Here is a 23,110-nt window from a genome sequence, read left to right on the forward strand (position 1 = left end):
CGTCGTTTACACACGTCAAACTTATAACACCCCTTTTTCGGGTCGGGGGTTAAAAAGTAGCTAATTATTATGGCTTTCATGCATTTCATACAGTTTGAAAAGCCTTTTGGACAAGTGAAAGCTCGTCAGGGAACAAAGCCCGCTGCAGACTGGCAGCGTACAGGTTTCGTGCTCATACTACACGCTGCAGAGGACGCGAGGCCGGAACTTTCAAAGGCTTATGAGCGATGACCGCACGCGGAGAGGAGAGGGGGGTAAACGGATCACAGCTCAAAGGCTTTAAATGAAAATCTGCGCTCGCGGAAAATGTTTCTGCATCGAGTGAAGGCTTGGGCAGACACCACATTATAGCGGTGCGCGATTGAAACTTATGTAGGATAGCGTGGGTATGAGAGAATCCAGAGTTTTATTCCACCCCGGTAACTTTTCCAAACTTTTTTTTTCTCTCTCGTCTGGCTTTACAAAGATTAACCAATGTCAAAGTTTGTAGTTATTTGTAACAAGTTAGTTAAACTATACAAGTATGGACCCCGTCTGTGCCGGCGCTCGTCGACACACGCACGGCACCCCCTTAGACCGCTTTCCAGTCAGTTTTAACAAAAAAAACACTCCAAAAAGGCGAGCACGCCCGCCAGCCAATACCAACACGGACGAAGTCCTTTCGATACTTCGTGCGTTTTAAGCAGTTGAATATTGTCATGGTGAAGGAAAACGTGGTGAGTATGAGAGTTCTCCATAATGATCTCCAATTCTCAAAGGTGTGTGAATTCTACCAAACTGCGTTGTGGCTAGCGTGGTGGACTATGGCCGAACATTTCTCACTCTGAGAGGAGCTCCTTGGTCAGTAATGAGCCGTGGCGCGACGCTGGGTTGATCAGAATGATGTGTGGTAGGTACTTATGCATTATGGTGTACGCTGCATAAAAGAAGCGAAGTACGCATTGAACCTTGGGCTTGAGTTCTATGATCTGTCTCGCTCACTCGTATGCGCAATAACATGCGCTGCCCAGCCAATGAGGTACTTTTTATCGTCACGTTGATCCATCAGCTCATATGACTTTTTTTTTTAACCGACTTCCAAAAAAGGAGGAGGTTCTCAATTCGTCGGAATCTTTTTTTTTTTTTTTTTTTATTTTTTTTTTATATTTTTTATGTATGTTCCCCGATTACTCAAAAACCCCTGGACCGATTTGGAAAATTTTTTTTTTTGTTTGAAAGGGTATACTGTGCAGGTGGTCCCATATAAATTTGGTGAAGATCTGATGAATATCTTCGGAGATGGAGAACAGAACTCCTCAATGGATAGGAGCAAATTGCTCGCGATCAGTGTAATAGCTTAGTAAACAGTAGGGTTTTAACTGGGCACAGCATATTATAGTACAGTGGGGCCACTAAAAATTGTGAAATAAAAAATTTTCAAAAGAAAAATAAAACCGACTTCAAAAACGACAAACACTAAAAAGTAAAAAATAACTTTTGTTTAGCTACACGTGTAATGTACCTAGGTATGAAGTCGGGCGAGCTTCACTCTTGGATTTCTAATTTTGTTTTAATATGCTCGCTCGACTTCATACCTAGGTACATTACACGTGTAGCTAAACAAAAGTTATTTTTTACTTTTTAGTGTTTGTCGTTTTTGAAGTCGGTTTTATTTTTCTTTTGAAAATTTTTTATAAAGAATATTAGCCATGCTAATCATGACTAATACTCCCCTTTCCCCTCCAATTAAGCGTAAAGCTTGTGCCAGGAGTGGGTACGACAATAGTGCAACGGATGGGGTTTGAACCGCCAACCTTTCGGAATTCAGTCCGCTCCTCAACCGTTGAGCTATCGAGGCTTCACGAGGTTTGCACGTTAAGTACGTTTATAAGATTTAGTACTCCAATAAAGTTGAAAAATAAAACCCGACTGTGATCGTCTTAATAAACGCTGAAATATTCCAGTAAAATTGTTTTTCTGTCGCTTGGTATATTTTAATGTTGTTGTAAAATTATATTCATGAGCTCAGAATTTTCTCCTCTTTCATTTGACACCCCACTCGATACAATAGCAAAAAAAATTTGGAAACCTTCACTTTTTTGAGATAACATCCATTAGGTCAATTTTTTCGTATAAAATGTAGCTTACGTCACCCGGGCCTTTACAACGAATCAATTGACACCTCATTCATCAAAATCGGCCCAGTAATTTATGCACTACGGTGGAACACACAGAATCTGGATACAAACATACATACATACAAACATAGACTGCTAAAATCATAACCCTTCCTTTGGGCTTTGCCGCAGTCGAGTAAAAAGAAAATGGTTTTGTGAAGTACTCCTGTCTCTTAGCCATAGGTGGGTAGAAATAAAACACTTCGTCTGTGTAGCGAGCAGCGGGCAGTGGGCTCGTAATCCGGTTACATCTCGCCACGTGTCGAGTTATTTCATTAAGCCGAGCAGACGGCGCGGCGTCGCTGGAAACCCGCGTCCTATACAATTTTAGCTCTACTCAATGTCAGCTAGATTCTAAAACGCGAGTATTTTTCCTGGAAAAATGCATATGCTACTGTACCGTGCTGATAAAATCCTAAATTCACGGTTTTTAGACTTTTTCCTTTATTTGACCTATCTCCCTGCCGAATTTCGTGATTCTAGGTCAACGGGAAGTATCTTGTAGGTTTCTTGACAGACGCCACAGACACATAGACAGATCGAGACAGGCAGACAACGAAGATGTGTTTCTGGGTTTTATTTTTAGGTACTTTTGAGGTACGGAACTCTAAAATTTTCAATAACCCTGTATTATTGAGTTATTGACCCACCAATCAACTCCGATACTAGTTGCCATAACAAAGTAGTAAATTGACAGCTCTACGTAGTGCGCACGTGGAACTATACGGTCATGCCAAAGTAGATAATTACGTTCAGTAATTATGAAGCTATAAGGCTGTGACAGACGGACGGACAGACCAACGAGTGCAATTTCACTCAAGTAGACTCAGAGACCTCGTATCGCTCGGTCAATTATTACCTCTACGACAGCTCTACGAGGTCTACGAGGTGTACGAGGTCTGCGCTCTACGCAGGCCGCGTGGGGAAGTAGGTCGTGACACACTGAGGTGCTTCGTCACTGTGATTGGTTACCGTCGCGTACTTGTAAACACCGCATCAATCTCGCCCTATTGTAAACAACTACATACTTCGTTTAGTTTACATCTATTCATTTCTTTTTCCTGAGTCAACGCTTTGAAGAATAGTCATTTAAAACGTTTAAACAAGTGTAAATTAAAAATTTATAACACCCCCGACAAGTGAAGGTTACAGTTACTAGAAAAGAGCTGATCTCTCAAACGGCTGATTTTCTTGGATTATAGCTAAGAACACTATCGATCAAGCCACCTTTCAAACAAAAAAAACTAAATTAAAATCGGTTCATTAGTTTAGGCGCTACGATGCCACAGACAAATACACAGATACACAGACACACAGATACACACGTCAAACTTATAACACCCCTCTTTTTGGGTTGGGGGTTAAAAAATCCCCGACTGTTTTACATTACATCTTTTTCAATTTTGTTTTTTTTTTAAATTTTGTACCCTAATACTCATAAAGATAAAGACAAATCTAATGACGTACCATTTATCAAAATTAATACGCGTCGAGTCGTTTAGTTGTGTTACGAACATACATACATACTTATGTAAGTACAGGTCAAACACATAATCCTCCTTTGGGCTTCGCCGTAGTCGGATAAAAAAAGATTCAGTAGATTCGGTTTATATTCAAGTTGGTGAACTCTACGCGTACCGCGTGAATGTCTCTAAGGATAAGTCAATTCTTTAAAATAACTATTATTATTATAATAATAGCTGTTGCCCGTAACTTCGTCCATATTATAGGGTAGAGAGTGTAGAATTCCAAATCAATAAAAAATATTAGGGCCACCCCAATTTAATGAAAAGGGGAATTTGTCCAAATAGAACTTTGCTTTTCGTATAAAATCGATGTGAAAATATTCCTCAAAGGATTTATCAATTTCCGTTATCATACCTCGATTTCAAGTTTCCATAATTGTTTTGGACGTTTGAAATTTCCCTTTATTTGTGTTCGTTGTCTGCGAGATCGGAAATATGGCATTATGCTGACGCCTCACATGTATACCGCCGACTGGCGAGATATGATTGTTTAACACTTTGCATATGAATGGACGTTCACACACATCCCGGGGTGTCTGTCACGCTACATGCAAATAATAAACATGGATTGTGTGCCATGGTATGTAGATTTTGTTGAAAAATGGATGTATTTTTTAATAAATTTAAATTGTTTTACTCATTAATTTACATTTTTCTTTTTTAACCCCCGACCCAAAAAGAGGGGTGTTATAAGTTTGACGTGTGTATCTGTGTGTCTGTGTATCTGTGTATCTGTCTGTGGCATCGTAGCGCCTAAACGAATGAACCGATTTTAATTTAGTTTTTTTTTGTTTGAAAGGTGGCTTGATCGAGAGTGTTCTTAGCTATAATCCAAGAAAATCGGTTCAGCCGTTTGAAAGTTATCAGCTTTTTTAACCCCCGACCCAAAAAGAGGGGTGTTATAAGTTTGACGTGTGTATCTGTGTGTCTGTGTATCTGTCTGTGGCACTGTAGCGGCTAAACTAATGAACCTATTTTAATTTAGTTTTTTTTTGTTTGAAAGGTGGCTTGATCGAGAGTGTTCTTAGCTATAATCCAAGAAAATCGGTTCAGCCGTTTGAAAGTTATCAGCTCATTTCTAGTTACTGTAACCTTCACTTGTCGGGGGTGTTATAAATTTTTAATTTACACTTGTATTTAAGTATTTTTTGATATTTTTCGGTTATACTGACAGCTCGTATGTAAGGCAGGCAACGGAAAATATCGGCATGTAATAGCATCCCTTATCCCGCGGGCGCCGCCTATCCGCCGCCTCATACATTATGCAGAGGGCGCTGCTGTAGCCTCGCGGCTGAGGGGGGTGGCGGGGTGGGGAGCGAGGGGGGGTGAAGAATCGGAGGTGTTTGTTTAAGCAGCAGTACTTAGAACCGGAGGTGACTTGAATTCAGTATCTAAAGGATTTATAGGCTGAATACCTCAATACGAAATCTGTTAGGGTTCCGTAACGCAACGGAACCTAGTTTAAATAAACCACTTAGATTTCATCAATGCTTTTTATACGACTACCCAAAACAAGGAGTGTGTTTTCAGGGTTCATGTATGTAAGTCATGCTAATATTCCCCTTTCCCCTCAAACTAAGCGTAAAAGAGGAGGTATGCTAGGAGTAGGTATGACAATAATGCAACGGGTGGGGTTCGAACCGGCGACCTTTGTTCCACCATAACTTCTAAAATTTACCTGAAGTCTGAACAGATTTGAATGTATTTGTTTGATAAAAGTATCAATAACTATCCTCGTCAGCATCAAATCCGTGTACTCTAGTATAGAAGCTCAGTAACAGAGCTAGTAACTCGACCCAATAACTGTTGGCCTGAGATTTATTAGCCATGCTAAATCATAACTAATACTCCATTTTCCCCTCCAACTAAGCGTAAAGCTTTTGCTAGGACTAAGTACGACAATGGGTGGGGTTTGAACCACCGACCTTTCGGAATTCAGTCCGCTCTTCAACCGTTTGAGCTATTGAGGCTATTATATCTGTTAACTAGCTTTTCAGCTCCCATCTAATATACCGATTTTGATAAAACTCAGTAGAAAGATAGCTTGCATCACAGGGAAGGACACGGGCTATATTTTTATCCCGGAATTTACAGCTACCACGGGAACCCGTAAACCCATGCTGAAGGAGTTGCGTTTGTCATCTATTCGATACAGAAATAACTTGCATTCCCAAGATGAATATAAACTACTTTTCATCCTATGGGATATTTAAGAATGTCACATACATACTTACCCAGAGAGCCGTAAAGCATATCCTATCAGTCGACTAAAAACCGCAATTTACTGAAAGCCAAAAAAACCTTGACACGCTAAAATTCAAAATAAGCAAAGAGGTATCTAGAACGCTGAATGTCAACATCGCAGAGATAACAAGTGTAAATTAAAAATTTATAACACCCCCGACGATCCAAAGTATCTGAGTTTTCCAAAACATCATTTTCAAATAAATAATTATGTATTTAGGCAACGTCCATCTTGACAGCTTGACATTTGTCTATTGACATAATATTATGAACCTAACGGTTATGTAACCTTCTTTTCTACAAGAAAACTAGAAAAGAGCTGATAACTCTTAAACGGCTGAACCAATTTTTTTAGATTATAGCTAAGAACACTCTCGATCAAGCCACCTTTCAAACAAAAAAAACTAAATTAAAATCGGTTCATTCGTTTAGGCGCTACGATGCCACAGACAGATACACAGATACACAGATACACAGATACACAGATACACAGATACACAGATACACAGATACACAGATACACAGACACACAGATACACAGATACACACGTCAAACTTATAACACCCCTCTTTTTGGGTCGGGGGTTAAAAATACAATTTAAAAGGCAAAGGGGAATCTTTTGACTTCAACACTTGAAGCAAAAGTTTGCTCGATGCAGTTTGAATTGTAGCAAAGCGAGGCTGTCAGCCGAACTTGTGTTTTTTCTTGTCACCGGAGACTTGGGGAGTTCAGCGACGGAAGATAAACATGAACTATATCGCTCATTGTATATCTTGTATGTCTTATCCCGCTCTGTAATGGTAAGTTCTTTCGCCATCGTGCTGTAAAAGACTTGATAATATGGACTTGATAGACGATGACATTTTGATGATTTCGTCACTTGTCACCGGTGACATTTTGGTAATTTTAGGGTTCCGTACCTCAAAAGGAAAAACAGAACCCTTATAGGATCACTTTGTTGTCTGTCTGTCCATCTGTCATGTCCGGCGATCCTCCCCAGAGCTCTTTTTACCTGAAATCAAACTGTACGTACCTTGCTCGAAAGCTTGGTTGGTTGAAAGGTGCTGCAGAAACTGTTCTTCTTCTTCTGTTAGTCTTTATTTATCCATTGTTTGACATAGGCCTCCTCACGTGCAAAATTCAAAATTCAAAATGTTTTTATTCAATTAAACTTTTACAAGTGCTTTTGAATCGTCTAAAAAATCTACGACTGGTTCGGAATGCCGTTCCTACCGAGAAGAACCAGCGAGAAACTCGGCATTCGTTTTGCACGCCATTCGTTTGATACGGTATACGGTATTTTAACGGAATGACTATCTTTAAACGTTTCTCCTTCCAATACGTGGCCTCCATTCCAGTGGCAAACGAAACTGATCTATAAACTGTAAAAGTGATAAAATACTGACTCTTTGACCCAAAAGATCCGTATCCTTGTCTTTTCAGTGAGCCATTTGGCGCATCCCTAGTGGCCTGTCTGCTGAGCGGTGTTGCAGGCTTTCATGGAGTTTGTATGGCGGCGCAGTAGTTCATAGCCTCCTAATAATGTTTTATTCATCAAATGTGAATGTGCCTCAAATTAAATTCATGCACCGCAAGGCTTTCGCGTTAATTTTGTTAAATTAAAATACTCGCTCGAATAAAAAGATGGCAAAATGCCGTCCTCATTAAAAATTATATTATTCCAAATATCTTCATTTAATGTTGGCGAATTCTGTGATGTAGGCCAATTTGTGGCACTTATGATTATTAAATTATTTTGTCAATTCGAAAGCACTAAAAAAATTTTGAATAAAAATTATATATTGTACTATTCCATTAAAATTCTTCTACTTGCTATCTGTTTGAAAAACAGATTCCACTGAGAAAACTCAGAAAAAACTCAACAGTTCATCATCATCATGATCAACCCGTCGCTGACCTACCATTGAGCTCAAGTTCTTCTCAGAATGAAAAGGGTGTACCTAGGGCAGCCCACCACGCTAGCCCAGTGCGGGTCTGCTGCAAGGCCAGCGTCGGCTACTCGCATTTCACATTATAAAGGCGAAAGTTTGTATGTGTGTGTGTGTGTGTGTATGTTTGTTACTCCTTCACGCAAAAACTACGGAACGGATTTGGCTGAAATTTGGAATGGAGGTAGATATTATCCTGGATTAGCACATAGGCTACTTTTTATCCCGGAAAATCAAAGAGTTCCCACGGGAATTTTAAAAACCTTCATCCACGCGAACGAAGTCGCGGGTACCTAGTTTGACTATATTTTCCAACTAGCTTATGCCCGCGACTTCGTCAGCGTGGATTTAAGTTTTCCATCCCGTGGGAACTCTTTGATTTTCCGGGATAAAAAGTAGCCTATGTGCTAATCCAGGGTATAATCTATCTCCATTCTAAATTTCAGCCCAATCCGTTCAGTAGTTTTTGCGTGAAAGAGTAACAAACATACACACACACACATACAAACTTTCTCCTTTATAATATTAAGTGTGATAAACAGTTTTTCTTTCTTTCTTCTTTCATGCTGCATGTTGTACCATAGAGATTTGCCTTTTTGCAGATTAAAGCAAATTAAGGTTTCGATTCTTTGTACAGTAGTCTGTTTACTCCAACGTTTCTTCCGCTTGAGGATTTAATGCTCAATGAAAGAAGCACCGGGATAAGCAATTCTTAGTTATAACATGTGATGTGTGACACAATTTAAGAAACAAGTGTAAATTAAAAATTTATAACACCCCCGACAAGTGAAGGTTACAGTAACTAGAAAAGAGCTGATAACTTTCAAACGGCTGAACCGATTTTCTTGGATTATAGCTAAGAACACTCTCGATCAAGCTACCTTTCAAACGAAAGAAACTAAATTAAAATCGGTTCATTAGTTTAGGAGCTACAATACCACCGACAGATACACAGATACACACGTCAAACTTATAACACCCCTCTTTTTGGGTCGGGGGTTATTAAACGTTTTTCTAACTTCTTTCTTTCTTTCTGTAAGGTTATTTTTAAAAATTGATTTGAGTTGTCAAAAATAATATAAAATTATTAATTTACCTAATGCAGGTAGTTTGATAAAATCGATATTTGGCTCATTCGATGTCATACAATCTGTTACTAGGAGGCCAACAAGATTGAACTTGCATAAATACGGGTGTTTTGAAGGTTTTAGTTCAGTCTCCTTCTGAGATTCGGAGCGATATCGCATATTTTTCGGTATTTGGATTGTGAACTGAATAATTAGATGTTGTGATAGCAATCACGCTCTAATTAAATTATTTATTTTGGCATTAGTTTGTTTAGATTAAAACTCTCGGATAACCTCTACACATTGAACCTGGTGTTTTTTGTGTTGGTTTGAGAGGACATTCCAATAATTCCATAAAAATATTTAAATAATACCTGCTTTTCTGAGTGACGCCAATAATTCAGAAGCGGGACGTGTCTCACGTTGCCTTAATTTCGCTTTGGTATCTTTTTTTAAACAACCCACATTTGATTAAAATTTTAATTGAGTTTGATTTGGTGATTAAAATTTTTAGTTTTTTTTTAAAAGAATTTAGTCTTTTGTGAAGTGGAAAGTAACTTGCAATAAGTGGTTCAGATTTTGTATACATCGAATGGGAAGTTAGTCGTTTGGATTTATTGTTGTCCTTGATATTAAAACTGAGAGTTCGGCAGTTCAAGGGTAGGTTTTAATGACTTGACGGAGGGCAGGATAGCCCATGATTTGGATTTGACTTAGGGCAAGGAAGCCCGCGACTGACATGACAAGATTGATTAGAAACACGAGGACGTGTTAAATTCAGGACGGCCGAACTGTAAGGTTATTTTTAAAAATTGATTTGAGTTGTCAAAAATAATATAAAATTATTAATTTACCTAATGCAGGTAGTTTGATAAAATCGATATTTGGCTCATTCGATGTCATACAATCTGTTACTAGGAGGCCAACAAGATTGAACTTGCATAAATACGGGTGTTTTGAAGGTTTTAGTTCAGTCTCCTTCTGAGATTCGGAGCGATATCGCATATTTTTCGGTATTTGGATTGTGAACTGAATAATTAGATGTTGTGATAGCAATCACGCTCTAATTAAATTATTTATTTTGGCATTAGTTTGTTTAGATTAAAACTCTCGGATAACCTCTACACATTGAACCTGGTGTTTTTTGTGTTGGTTTGAGAGGACATTCCAATAATTCCATAAAAATATTTAAATAATACCTGCTTTTCTGAGTGACGCCAATATTTCTATGACCTCAAGAAACCCCCTTCCATAATACTGGGCAACTAATACGACGGGGAAAAGGTATGGTTAGGTCTTCCTTAATGAGTGGGTCCCCGAGTACACGTGTTGTACCCGCAGCCATATATTACGGTCTGCGGGCACTGCAGTGGCTGTCCGGGCCGGCCGTAATCCGGCGCCGGCCGCCGCCCGGCTCCCGGCTCGCCGGACACCGCGCAATTAATGGATCTCCAGCGAGCACTGCCGGCTTCGATTACAGAGAACGAATGCTACGAATGAAACCGTTACTTTTTAACCCCCAATTCAAAAGAGAGGTTATCATATGTTTAAGAGTGTATCTGTGTATGTTTGTCTGTTTCTGGCATCGTAATTCTCAAATGGATGGACCGATTTGCATACAGCTTTTTTTTGTTGAAAGCCTTTAATCGAGATGGTTCTTAGCTATGTTTAATCAAAATCTTGACTGTTTGAGAATCATCAGCTCTTGTCACAGCCACAAAAAAATCTAGATTTTAATTTAAGTAAATACCACTTTGTTCGCCTAATTAAAATGTAGGTATGTCCGTGCCAAATTAAGTACAGCTTTCTAGTACTAATACTATCCGAACCACACCGCGAACAGACATAATATACCTACCGATGTTAAAATAGATAACGAAAAAGATAACTACAAGGGTTCCTTGTTTACTACGGAACCCTAACAACATATTTTCCCGTCTTCCGAATATAGTACGGTAGGTTCGTTCGTCTTGTTAGTGAAAATAACAAGAGCACAATAACCTTTTCCCTCGCTGATAACAAATAGCATGTAGCTGTAACTAGGTACCTACTCCGGGACAAAGGCGACGCTGACATATCCCCCGACCTTGACCTCTGAAGTCCAGGCTAATCCGGACTACTTTTAAAAAAAAAAAAGAATATTAGCCATTTTAATTATGACAAACATTCCCCTTTCCCCTCCAACTAAGCGTAAAACTTGGAGTGGGTACGACAATAGTACAACGGCTGGGGTTTGAACCGCCGACCTTTCGGAATTCAGTCCACTCCTATACCCGTTGAGCTATTGAGGCTTACTTTAGTACATACTTATTTAGGCGAGTGGAGAGTACCTATTAGTAGGTAAAATACTCGCTACAGCCTTAATGCCTAGTTCGGACTAGGCTAGTAATTTAGTAAAGTAGCGAGTAGTTTAGTGGCTAAATGTGTGCGAACCCCAAAAAATTAGTCAAGTATAGCTTAGTAAATGATTAAGTCGAATCGATCCATTTTTAACCCCCGACCCAAAAAGAGGGGTGTTATAAGTTTGACGTGTGCATATGTGTATCTGTCTGTGGCACCGTAGCGCCTAAACTAATGAACCGATTTTAATTTAGTTTTTTTTTGTTTGAAAGGTGGCTTGATCGAGAGTGTTTTTAGCTATAATCCAAGAAAATCAGTTCAGCCGTTTGAAAGTTATCAGCTCTTTTCCAGTTACTGTATAACCTTCACTTGTCGGGGGTGTTATAAATTTTTAATTTACAGTTTACTCTATTAAAATCGTTCCCACTTTGTTCGAGTACAGTTCACAGATGAGTGGTGTTTTGCAACACCGCAAACATCGATGCCTGCAGCTTGCAATAATCCTGCAATGCAATAAAGTAAACATGAGCTGTTTAAGCTTGTCGTAATGGCTTTTGCAGAACAGATAGATGAGGGATTTTGTGACATTTGAGCAAATAAATGGTTGTGATTATGATTAAAGCAACAAGTGTAAATTAAAAATTTATAACACCCCCGACATGCGAAGGTTACAGTAACTAGAAAAGAGCTGATAACTTTCAAACGGCTGAACCGATATTCTTGGATTATAGCTAAGAGCACTCTCGATTGAGCCACTTTACAAACAAAAAAAACTAAATTAAAATCGGTTCATTAGTTTAGGAGCTACGATGCCACAGACAGATACACAGATACACAGGCACACAGATACACACGTCAAACTTATAACACCTTTCTTTTTGGGTCGGGGGTTAAAAACAAGTTATGCCGCACGAAAATGGATCAATAGACACTCCAGCAAAATGTCATTTTGCGGCAACTGAACTCGACTAAAATGAAAGGTTCTTCAGATTTGTGTCGTCCGGAAAAACCGGTCAAGTGTGAGCCGGACTCGGATACGAGAGGTTCCGTACCATCATACAAACCTACCTACTTACCCAATGTCATGAGTCTTTTTTTTTTTGTTCTCGTGAGGAAAATCCATCATGGATACCACTGACTACGGGGGAGCACAGTGGTTATGTCGGACTCCTACCGACTAAAAACCTCACGAAGTTCCATCCCACCGCTGATGACGGAGCACAAGGGACCGACAACACCTCGTTACTCCGCCAGCGGATGTCTGCTTCAGCAGACCCACCACTGGGACACTACGTGCACCCGAACACCGTTAGAGGCATGCCGGAACCACAGCACGCCAACCAACCCGAGGACCACACTGTGAGCGACAGGCCACCCCGTGTCCATCACCCACAGGTCCTCCTGAGGGCTAGGGTTCGCGGGAAAGGCGATCCCCTTTCCACGTTCCCTATCCTCAACATCTCCCTCGCCCGTCACCAAACCGGACAGGCGAGGGACCGGTGGGGCAGCTAGTGACTGGTTGGGTGATGAAGCCCCATCACCAACCACCCAACACAGCCACACCCTCCGCTCCTGGGGCTATGCCCTATGGGTGCGTCTACTGCGCCCTCTGCTAGGGACACCCAGAGGGACGCGCGGACAACACCCTCTCCCCGCCAGGTCAATTAGCCATGGCTAACAATATCCCATGAAGAGAAATCGTTAACCATGTTACCAGGGTACACCGGCCCAAGCGCTGCTCTTCCCGAAAAATGTCATGAGTCTAGGTGAACGGGAAGGACCCTGTAGATTTCTTGAGATTGATTTGTCGACGACAGACATACAAAGTGATCCTATTAGGGTTCCTTTTTTCGTTTTGAGGTACGAAACCCCAAAAATAGAACAAAATTGATAGACTCGACCAAATAACTGACTAATCTACTCAAATAAATTTGTGGTGCTTAGACTTGAGATACGTTTATAGTTACTAGATAACTCGCTAATTGATTAAATTCTTAACTTAGTTTGAACTAGCCTTAACTGCTGTGTCAGCAATTTACAAATGAGCCACTTGCGATTATAGCTCTTAGAATAAGAGCTATAACAATGATATATTCACGGTGTATGAGCATGTGCGAAGACAAATTGTACGGATGTTTTTGTACGTGAGTGCCGTAATGAAATTCTGGTGACGGATCACGGCCATCTTTCTATCTGGAGGTAGAGGATTGTAATGATAGAACTCACTAGCATGGATACGGAATTAGTAGTTATATTTTTTCATTTATAAACAAATACATGATCTTTATAAACCAACAGACGTCCACAGCTGGGCATCTTGGAGTGTTGCGCCGTCGCCATCCAGTGGCTTCCTGCGACTCATTCGACATCGTCTCTCCATCTAGTCTTTCAATAACAGAGCTTTCCCGTGAGAGGTCGCCATTTTAACACCTTGTGACCTCGACGTTTATCGTTGTTTCGAACTAATAACTGATTAATAAGTCCTACCTACTTCGGGTAGTAAAACACAGACAGACACACAGCACGTTTAATTACCCTTCTTATGTTGTGCAGACAGACACAAAGACTACTGGCTTTATTCAAGTTCATTTTGTGTGACGCGATAATTTTCCAGCCGAATGCCGCCCGCTGGCAGCCGATAAGTCAATCTGTATTTATCCCGGATCCCAGCCGGCCGTCAGCCAGCGCCGTCATTACCGGTAATCCCGTTGTAATGCAGGATTACCGCCGAGCCTTAAATTATGCCTTCATACGAAACATTTGACATCAGCGCTTTAAATTTTGATGAACGAGGTAAATCGACAAAAAATCTAGTCAGTAGCTAGTAGGTACTGTCGCGGAAACCGCGAATGTAAATATTGTATATAGCAACACCGATACTCTATGGTGAGCATGTCTTTGGTTTCCTTTAGTATAACAAAGAATGCAAGTTTCGACATGTCTGAGTATGATGGCCGCCGAACGCGCCAAAATATCTTAACTTCATATTATATTAGTTAATTGTTAGTGTGAATGATACGTGTTGGACTGTGTCACCGTGCTGCAACGCTGGTAACGTTCGTTGGTGTGAATATATGTGAATGATGCGTGCTGAGCTGTGTCACCGGGCGGCAGCGCCAGGTCATCCATGCAGATGCATATCAGCTAAGTGCCTCAAGTTTACCTATTAATGCCGCGAGCTTCTCTTAGTTGTAATAAGGAGACAGATGAACAGCACGGCTCTGTTGCAGTGCCATACGAGCTTGATCATGAATTTCCCGGCCGCACAGGCGCAGGGCTTGTCGAAAAGACGTTGGATACATTACCGGTAATGTGGGACGATCTCAGGCTGTGAAGGTTAACCCCTGAACGGCGAGAGCGGCATGATCCCGTCGGGTAGATTGCCGTAGCTATTGTCACACGCTAAGTCCTTAAATTCGTGATGGTGGTCGAACGTCCTGTCGTGCGTTCGAACACCAGGCATGGAAACAATGTAAACGATCGCTCCCCTGTTCTCATGGTGATTAACTTATATCTATGACAATAAAGTAGACAGTAAAAACATTGGTGTTTTCTACTTGTACAAGCTTAAGGCATTTAGTGGATTCAGTGTGAATCATAGCTGAAATTAAATATTACAGATGGTGACACAGTTGCACGATAGCCTGTCGAGGACAGTGGTTTCCAGTGGCTGGTACATCGGTCACTTACAGGTGGCAGGATTGAAGGTGAGAGTAACAGATTGCAATAATAGATTCATAATAAATAACTAGAATCTGGGCGATTTGCTTCGCTATCTGAAGACGCAGTTAGTCTTCCCCCCTACAGAGATATGCGACAGGTACTAAGGCTATAAACCGATATATAAATTTACTTTGGCCCTAGCCGGCGACCCTGAGAAGTCGGTAGCTTGCTGTGGCACAAGCTGCCGTGCCTGCATGAGGGCAGGGAAGTGCATCGCTCAGGAGGAGCCCAATGGGCGTCGCACGAGAGAGGCGCCGGCGCACGTTCGTCAGAGTTCCCGGAGCCCCTCAATATGTGCTGAGGAGGGCCACCGAGGGGGTTTTAGTGGGTAGAAATTCCACATAACCCGAGTGGGTATCTACTATCTTCAGAAGATTTCCCCCTCGAAAAAAAAAAAGATACTAAGGCTATGCAGTTACATTATTAACATCATGATCAACCCATCGCCAACTCATTGCTGTGAGTGAGTAGAATAAGAAGTTGGTCCATTGTCTACCACGCTAATCAAGTGTGGATTAGTTTCACACACCTTTAAGAAAATTATGGAGAACTCTCAGGCATGCAGGTTTCCTCGCGACGTTATCTTGCTTTAAAACCGGCCAAGTGCGAGTCAGACTCGCGCACCGAGGGTTCCATACTCGGTTATTTTTCCGACATTTTGCACGATAAATCAAAAACTATCAGGCATAAAAATTAATAAAAATCTGTTTTAGAATATACAGGTAAAGCCCTTCAAATGATACCCCATTCGGTATAGTTTTTAATATTTTTTTAATGATGTAACCACAAATTCGCGGTTTTCAGATTTATTCCTGTACTTGTGCTATAAGAGCTATGTACCTACCTACCAAATTTCATGATTTTAGGTCAACGGGAAGTACCCTATAATAGGTTTCTTGACAAACACGACAGACATACAGACAGACAACAAAGTAAGGGTTCCGTTTTTCCTTTTGAAGTACGGAACCCTAAAAACGCACATAACTTAGAAAAATTAAAGGTGCTTGTTCGGAATCGATCCTGAACTTCCGACTGGAAGACCGACGTCTCAACCACTGGGTTCCAAATTTCTTTAGAGTCACAAAACCCTAAAAAGCGTGTATTTGACTCGCTCTGTCAATGCGCGGGACTGCAATTAGATAGGTACCTACTTAAACCAGAGCTTACAGTGCAGTAATTATATACGAAATGACGTCAGTAATACATGTTATTGTGTATTGAACATTTGAAAAGAGTAACTACCTACCAAGTTTGTTGCTGGTTCTTCTCGGTACGAATGGTATTCCGAGCCAGTGCAGTGCTAGTTCATTTTTAACCCCCGACCCAAAAAGAGGGGTGTTATAAGTTTGACGTATGTATCTGTATATCTGTGTGTCTGTGTATCTGTCTGTGGCACCGTAGCGCCTAAACGAATGAACCGATTTTAATTTAGTTTTTTTTTTGTTTGAAAGGTGGCTTGATCGAGAGTGTTCTTAGCTATCATCCAAGAAAATCGGTTCAGCCGTTTGAAAGTTATCAGATCTTTTCTAGTTACTGTAACCTTTACTTGTCGGGGGTGTTATAAATTTTTAATTTACACTTGTGACGATTCAAAAGCACTTGTGAAAGTTAAAGGAATAAAAATCTATTATATCCATACTTCCATACTAACATTATAAATGCGAAAGTGTGTCTGTCTGTGTCTACTACCTTTTCACGGCCCAACAGTTTAACCGATTCTAACGAAATTTGGTACAGGGTTAGCTTATATCCTGAGGACGGACATAGGCTACTTTTTATCCCGGAAAATCAAACAGTTCCCACAGGATCTTTAAAACCCTAAATCCACGCGGACGAAGTCGCGGGAAACCTCTAGTATCCTATAGTTTCCCCACAAATTGTAGGCACAACAGCTGATCCAGATTGTACCTCATCAATTATCTCTTCGCACGGAAGCGCGATGTAATTCCTCGCAAGGTGTAGTTGTGCGGAACCCGCGCGTATCAGCCGAGCAGAAGTATCATCGGCTCTCATCGGATATTCGATCAGCATTTAGGACGCGATTTTCTCCGCCGATGCATTCCCCTCACGTACGCGTTCCAACCATCGGAAGATTCTTATTAGAATTCTGTGTTATATAATGTACCTTCGTCTAGTTTAAATAGCTTGATCATTACGATCAAGCCGTCGCCGCTCCACTACTGAGCACCAGCCGTATACCGTCACGCCTCATTAAAACATGTTATACCTAACTATTAAATTGCTTAAAACGCACATAACTCCGAAAAGTTTGAGATGTTGGCTGTCTCAGACCTGGCTTAGGCTCAGGATCGAACCCCCGACCTCCCGAATACGAGGCGCGGACGTCTTAACCGCTAGACTATCACGGCTACATTGCTATTGAGGATTCTTTTTTGACGTGACAACGTCTTATAATTCGATAGAGCCGGCTGCACGCACGAAAAAACATGACTCATGCGGCGTTACCTCGCTCTGAGGCGTTCCATGTAAGGCTTGAAGTGCAAGCGAGAGCGCGGAACGAGCGACAAAGAAGCACAATCGGCCTTTGTTGTCACGTTCAACTATCGTCAGTAAACCGACTTTACAGACAACCAATTTTTTTCCTTGTGAAGTAAGGAACCCTAAAAATGCATGTATCTACAGTATGCGAGAGCCAAGAACGACAAACCACATCCGCCAACCGCAATCAATGCAACGCGGCGCTAAATCCAATTCCAGTAGGTAGGTACCTACGTGGTCAGAATCGCGCAGTTTCGCGCACCGCCTTCAGGAGTGTAGCCGATCAGCTACTATCTAGATGAAATATATATGATACTAGCCGATGCCCGCGACTTCGCCCGCGTGGATTTAGGTTTTTCGAAATGCCGTGGGAACACTTTGATTTTCCGGGATAAAAAGTAGCCTATGTGCTAATCAAGGATATTATCTATCTCTATTTCAAATTTCAGCCAAATCCGTCCAGTAGTTTTTGGTTGAAGGAGTAACAAACATACACACACATACTCATACAAACTTTCGCCTTTATAATATTAGTGTGAAGTGTGATAATGTATGGTATGAAAATGAAAATGAAAAAATGATTATTTTACCAAATACAGTCTTGTACAATTTTTCTGTGTCTGGTGGTACCACACTAGGTAGTCCTGTATCGTGGGCACCTAATACGCATTAAACAATTATGGCATATTATTGTAAATTGAATACTTGAAACCACCACCTTGAGCACCCGCCGAGTTTCTTGCTGGTTCTTCTCGGTAGGAACGGCAATTTCGAACCAGCGGTAGATTATTTTGACGATTCAAAAGCACTTGTAAAAGTTTAATTGAATAAAAATATTTTGAATTTTGAAATGAAATAGTTTATTTGTTTGATGATGTCCGTCACTTCGTCCGTGCGAGTTTCGGTTTTATAAAAATCCCACGGGAACTGATTTTCCGGGATAAAATTTAGTCTTCCCTGGGATGTAAGTTATTTCTGTATCAAATTCATCGAAGTCGAAGTTAGACAGAAGGGCCGTGAAAAGCTAGCAGACAGACAGACACAGAAATATTAAGTATGGATTGTCGAGTAGGTAGGCATAGACCTATAATACCTACTACAGGAATTGGTACTCTACGGGTGTCTTCTCTAAGAGAGAAGGTCTCAATAGAGTACAGGTCTACTATAATAGTACAAGAGTAGGGCTTAGTTCCTTAGAACTTCGCTTAGAAACTCTCAGGCATGCATATTGCAGGTTTCCTAAACACATGGTCCTTAAACTTGAAAGCCAGAAATATTGCTTAAAACGTACATCACTCCGAAAAGTTAGAAGTGCGTGCCCGGGATGGAACCCCCGACCTTCCAAATAGAAAACCGACATCTTAACCACTAGGTCATTACCGCTTGGCTGTTCCCCACAGGCCACAGGCCCTCACCGAGCTATGGTTCGATATTCCATCAACATAATATTAGCACGCGATGCATTCACCTCACGTCTCAAAGTTACAGATCCACAAACCAGCTGCGTCATGTATATAGAACACCGGAAATATGAGTTCCCAACGAGTTTCTGGCTTGTTAGGGTTCCGTAGCCGAATAGCAAAAACGGAACCCTTATAGATTCGTCATGTCTGTCTGTCTGTCTGTCTGTCCGTCCGTACGTCAGAGCCACTTTTCTCCGAAACTATAAGAACTATACTGTTGAAACTTGGTAAGTAGATGTGTTCTGTGAACCGCATTAAGATTTTCACACAAAAATAGAAAAAAAAAAAACAATAAATTTTGGGGGTTCCGATACTCAGAACTGAAACTCAAAATATTTTTTTTTCATCAAACCCATACGTGTGGGGTATCTATGGATAGGGCTTTAAAAATCATATTGAGGTTTCTAATATTTTTTTTTCTAAACTGAATAGTTTGCGCGAGAGACACTTCCAAAGTGATAAAATGTGTGTCGCCCCCCCCCCCCCCTGTAACTTCTAAAATAAGAGAATGATAAAATTAAAAAAAATATATGATGTACATAACCATGCAAACTTCCAACGAAAATTGGTTTGAACGAGATCTAGTAAGTAGTTTTTTTTTAATACGTCATAAGAAATTAAAATGTGTTTAAATTTTCAAAGTAAGAATACCTGTACATTCTAAAACAGATTTTTATTTATTTTTATGCATTTCTTTGAATTATTATGCAAAATGTTGAAAAAATACCCGAGTACGGAACTCTCAGTGCGCGAGTCTGACTCACACTTGGCCGGTTTTTTTCGAGCTGAAATGACAGCCTATGTCCATCGTCCCTATGTAATGCTCTCTGCACTTCGTCAAAATCGGTTAAACTCATGTTAAACTAATAAACTGTGAAATGCTAGCAGACACAGACACGCTTTCGCATTTATAATAGATATTATAGTATGGATATTATAGAATGCAGAACTCGGAACTCTTGAACTCCGGCAGCAAGGACGATTAGATATTATTAAACAGAGAGGACAGACAATTTTGATCGACGATAAAGAGAATCTTTCTGATTTTCTTTTTCCAAAGACATTTATTTTCACAAGGGAAACTTTTCCTTAACCGATTACCTACCTATTGAATCGGGAAATAGCAACATTCCTCCCGAAATCGGGATACTAAAAACTAAAAATTATTCTTCCTTGTGAAAGGAACGAAACATTTGAAAGTAGAAAATCAGAAGGAACGTTAGGAAATTCTCAGTGTTTTATTTCAGCAGTAATAACAAGTGTAAATTAAAAATTTATAACACCCCCGACAAGTGAAGGTTACAGTAACTAGAAAAGAGCTGATAACTTTCAAACGGCTGAACCGATTTTCTTGGATTATAGCTAAGAACACTCTCGATCAAGCCACCTTTCAAACAAAATAAACTAAATTAAAATCGGTTCATTAGTTTAGGAGCTACGATGCCACAGACAGATACACAGATACACACGTCAAAATTTCAACACCCTTCTTTTTAGGTCGGGGTGTTAATTAACTACCTATTTTTGGTAACTTATGTAACCTTTAGCTACCTATGTATTTGCCAAATCAATATTATTATTTTTATTTAAATTAGGAATCTATGGGGGAAATAATGTTGCCACACCAAAAACCAATTTTTTTTTTCTAATCTAGTTTGAAAATATATACAGCTATTACATTTGTATTTTTCAGCGTGTCTTGCTGAATAAATTGCACAACTGCGGCGGACGAGTGAACTAGGTACATCTAAATTGAAATCGTGTTCTGCGGATTGCTATCGGGAGCAGCGAGCGCGCGGTCGCCACATCAGATAGAGCTACAGACCTATAAGTAGACAGACAGACAGACCCATAAACAGATTTGATAAGGTTCTCTCTTTCTGCGTCGAAATTCTCTTTGTTGCGGGTCGTGACACTTTCCATCTTTAACAAGTTATTAAGAGGGGTCTCTCCATCACTCGCTTCATAAAAACGTAGTTCCAATTTAATTTGAATATTAAGCAACCAAAGTCCATGAAATTTTGCAGACATATTCTAGAAATTAATATCTATGTCTTTGGTTTTCTAGATTTCTGTCAATATATTCGGTTTCAAAGTTACGCGGTCTTAAAAATTCACATACAAATCTTTGAGCCCCTGTAATTTTAAAACTACATATTTTTAGAAAAATCTAAAACACCACACACCTTGCTATCAAAAGTGGTTTTTATCGGTCATTTAAATGGAATTTAATGTTTTGTTTTTTATCTTTCTTAGTTTCAGTGTATTGTCCAGCCGTGCATTTTCTCGTACTTCAGTCAGTCAAATTGAGCTCGCAACTCTAGTCTCTACCTCCAAGCATGCGAGGTAGAATAGTTCCGTAAGTCCATACCATTAACTTAGGAGATTACTGAACTTGTTCCTCACTCGTACGAACTTCAGCAGCCTTAGTACCTGTCTGCAGTCTGCGTATGTCCACAACGTTGTTAGTTAACGAATATCGAAACAAAATAACTTCTAAATGTAATAAAACTAAGCTTCCTCGTTTTGTAATACTCAGCAAAAAGCGGTGATCTTCTCTATTGGTTGCATGGACCTCGAGGTGGTGCGCGGTGTCTTCATCTGGTATTTCATATAGTCTGGTATTGCTCACGTCATCCTCTTCGTCTAGTTTAAACTAGATGGCGCCACGAGTATCTTCAAGCACCCACTATGAATCCTGAATCGCGCAAGCGAAATTTTCACTACGTAGCCGATACACATTTCATGTACAACGGGTGGATCATAGCTCCCCCGGGCATAGCTCTTACCGTCTTGTTTCTAATCTCAAGTTCAAACAGCCAACGTTACTCGTATACGCGGAAACGTAATAACATTCGTAACGTGTGTGTGTTGCAGTGTGTTAATTTATTGTATTAGCTATCATATTATTTTCTTGCGTGTCAGTTGTTGAATTAAATGCGCACATTCATGGTCTTATTTTCTCCTGATATTTCAGTGGCGATGAGTATGGGATGAAAATCGGCGGTACTGAATTTTGGACTTTAATAATAAAGTTTAGGTCCATTTTGCACTTACGTTATTGCGATTCGACTTTCGAATTCGATCAACATAAGTACTGTTACTAGAACTACTGTACAGAGCAATAGAAACGTCTCACTAAAGCCCACAAGGAACCTGTTCAGCGGAACGCTGCTGGCCTGTTGCTTCGAGTTAGTCAGTTAACTCTAACTAGCGGCTAACTGGGCTTAACAGCTGGATAAATGTTCAGACATAAGATAAGATATCTAAGTACTTATAGTATTAAGCTCGCTTGATTTGTGACTAAGATAGGATACGTCTACCTTTCTCCCTGAAACGCTAGATATTCTTTAGAGTGCAGTGGTGAACACTGGTTTCACAAGTACGGGGTTCATTTCATTTTTTTTTTGTTCTGATACAATGCAACTGCAATTTCACCTGGTGGTAAGTGATGATGCAGTCTAAGATGGAAGCGGGCTAACCTGGAATGCGTAAGGCAGTTTTTATTAAACCAACAATGTCACGCGGATTCGTGGTAAAAAACTAGTGAAACTGGACAAGTGCCAGTCGGACTCGCAAACTAAGGGTTCTGTAAGGGTAGAGTGTATAGGGCGATATAAATATTTGGATTTTTCCCCATACTTGTGCTATTTTACATTGCTATTTGCTACCTGCCGTGCTAATCAGAAGTACCCTATTTTTTATTTATTTTTTTAAAGAATATTAGCCATATTAAATAACTAATATTCCCCTATCCTCTCCAAATAAGCGAGGCTTGTGCTAGGAGTAGGTACGACAATAGTGCAACGGGTGGGGTTTGCACCGTCGACCTTTCGGTTTTCAGTCCACTCCTTTACCGGTTGAGCTATTGAGGCTCTTATCTATGGATTGTGATTCCTTTGACTGATCTCGACAGACATACAACGAAGTGACGTATAAGAGTTCCATTTTTCTCTGGAGATACGGAACCCTAAAAACGTGCGGATAGTAAATAATTTAACGGCTAGTTCCGCAATAGCGCGGCAATTTCTCAAGATGCTATCGTTTCCGGCGTGATTTATTGACACATACAATACAGCTCCAGCCGGCCAATAGATACGCTCCGGTCTCGCGCAACACATAAATCAACTAAGTAATAAACA

General features: G+C 40.4%; 1 long non-coding RNA gene across 1 annotated transcript; it reads right to left on the reverse strand.

Moving 5' to 3' along the window:
* Positions 1-523: 523 nt before the first annotated feature.
* LOC123868079 lies at positions 524-16,223 on the reverse strand. The gene is made up of 3 exons (XR_006796576.1): positions 16,211-16,223; positions 10,429-10,433; positions 524-658 (listed from the first exon to the last, which is right to left on the reverse strand). It is a non-coding gene; the product is annotated as an uncharacterized LOC123868079 (long non-coding RNA).
* Between the last annotated feature and the right edge of the window lie 6,887 nt (positions 16,224-23,110).

This window comes from Maniola jurtina, chromosome 9, assembly GCF_905333055.1.
Source record: "Maniola jurtina chromosome 9, ilManJurt1.1, whole genome shotgun sequence".
NCBI classification, from domain to species: Eukaryota; Metazoa; Arthropoda; class Insecta; order Lepidoptera; family Nymphalidae; genus Maniola; species Maniola jurtina.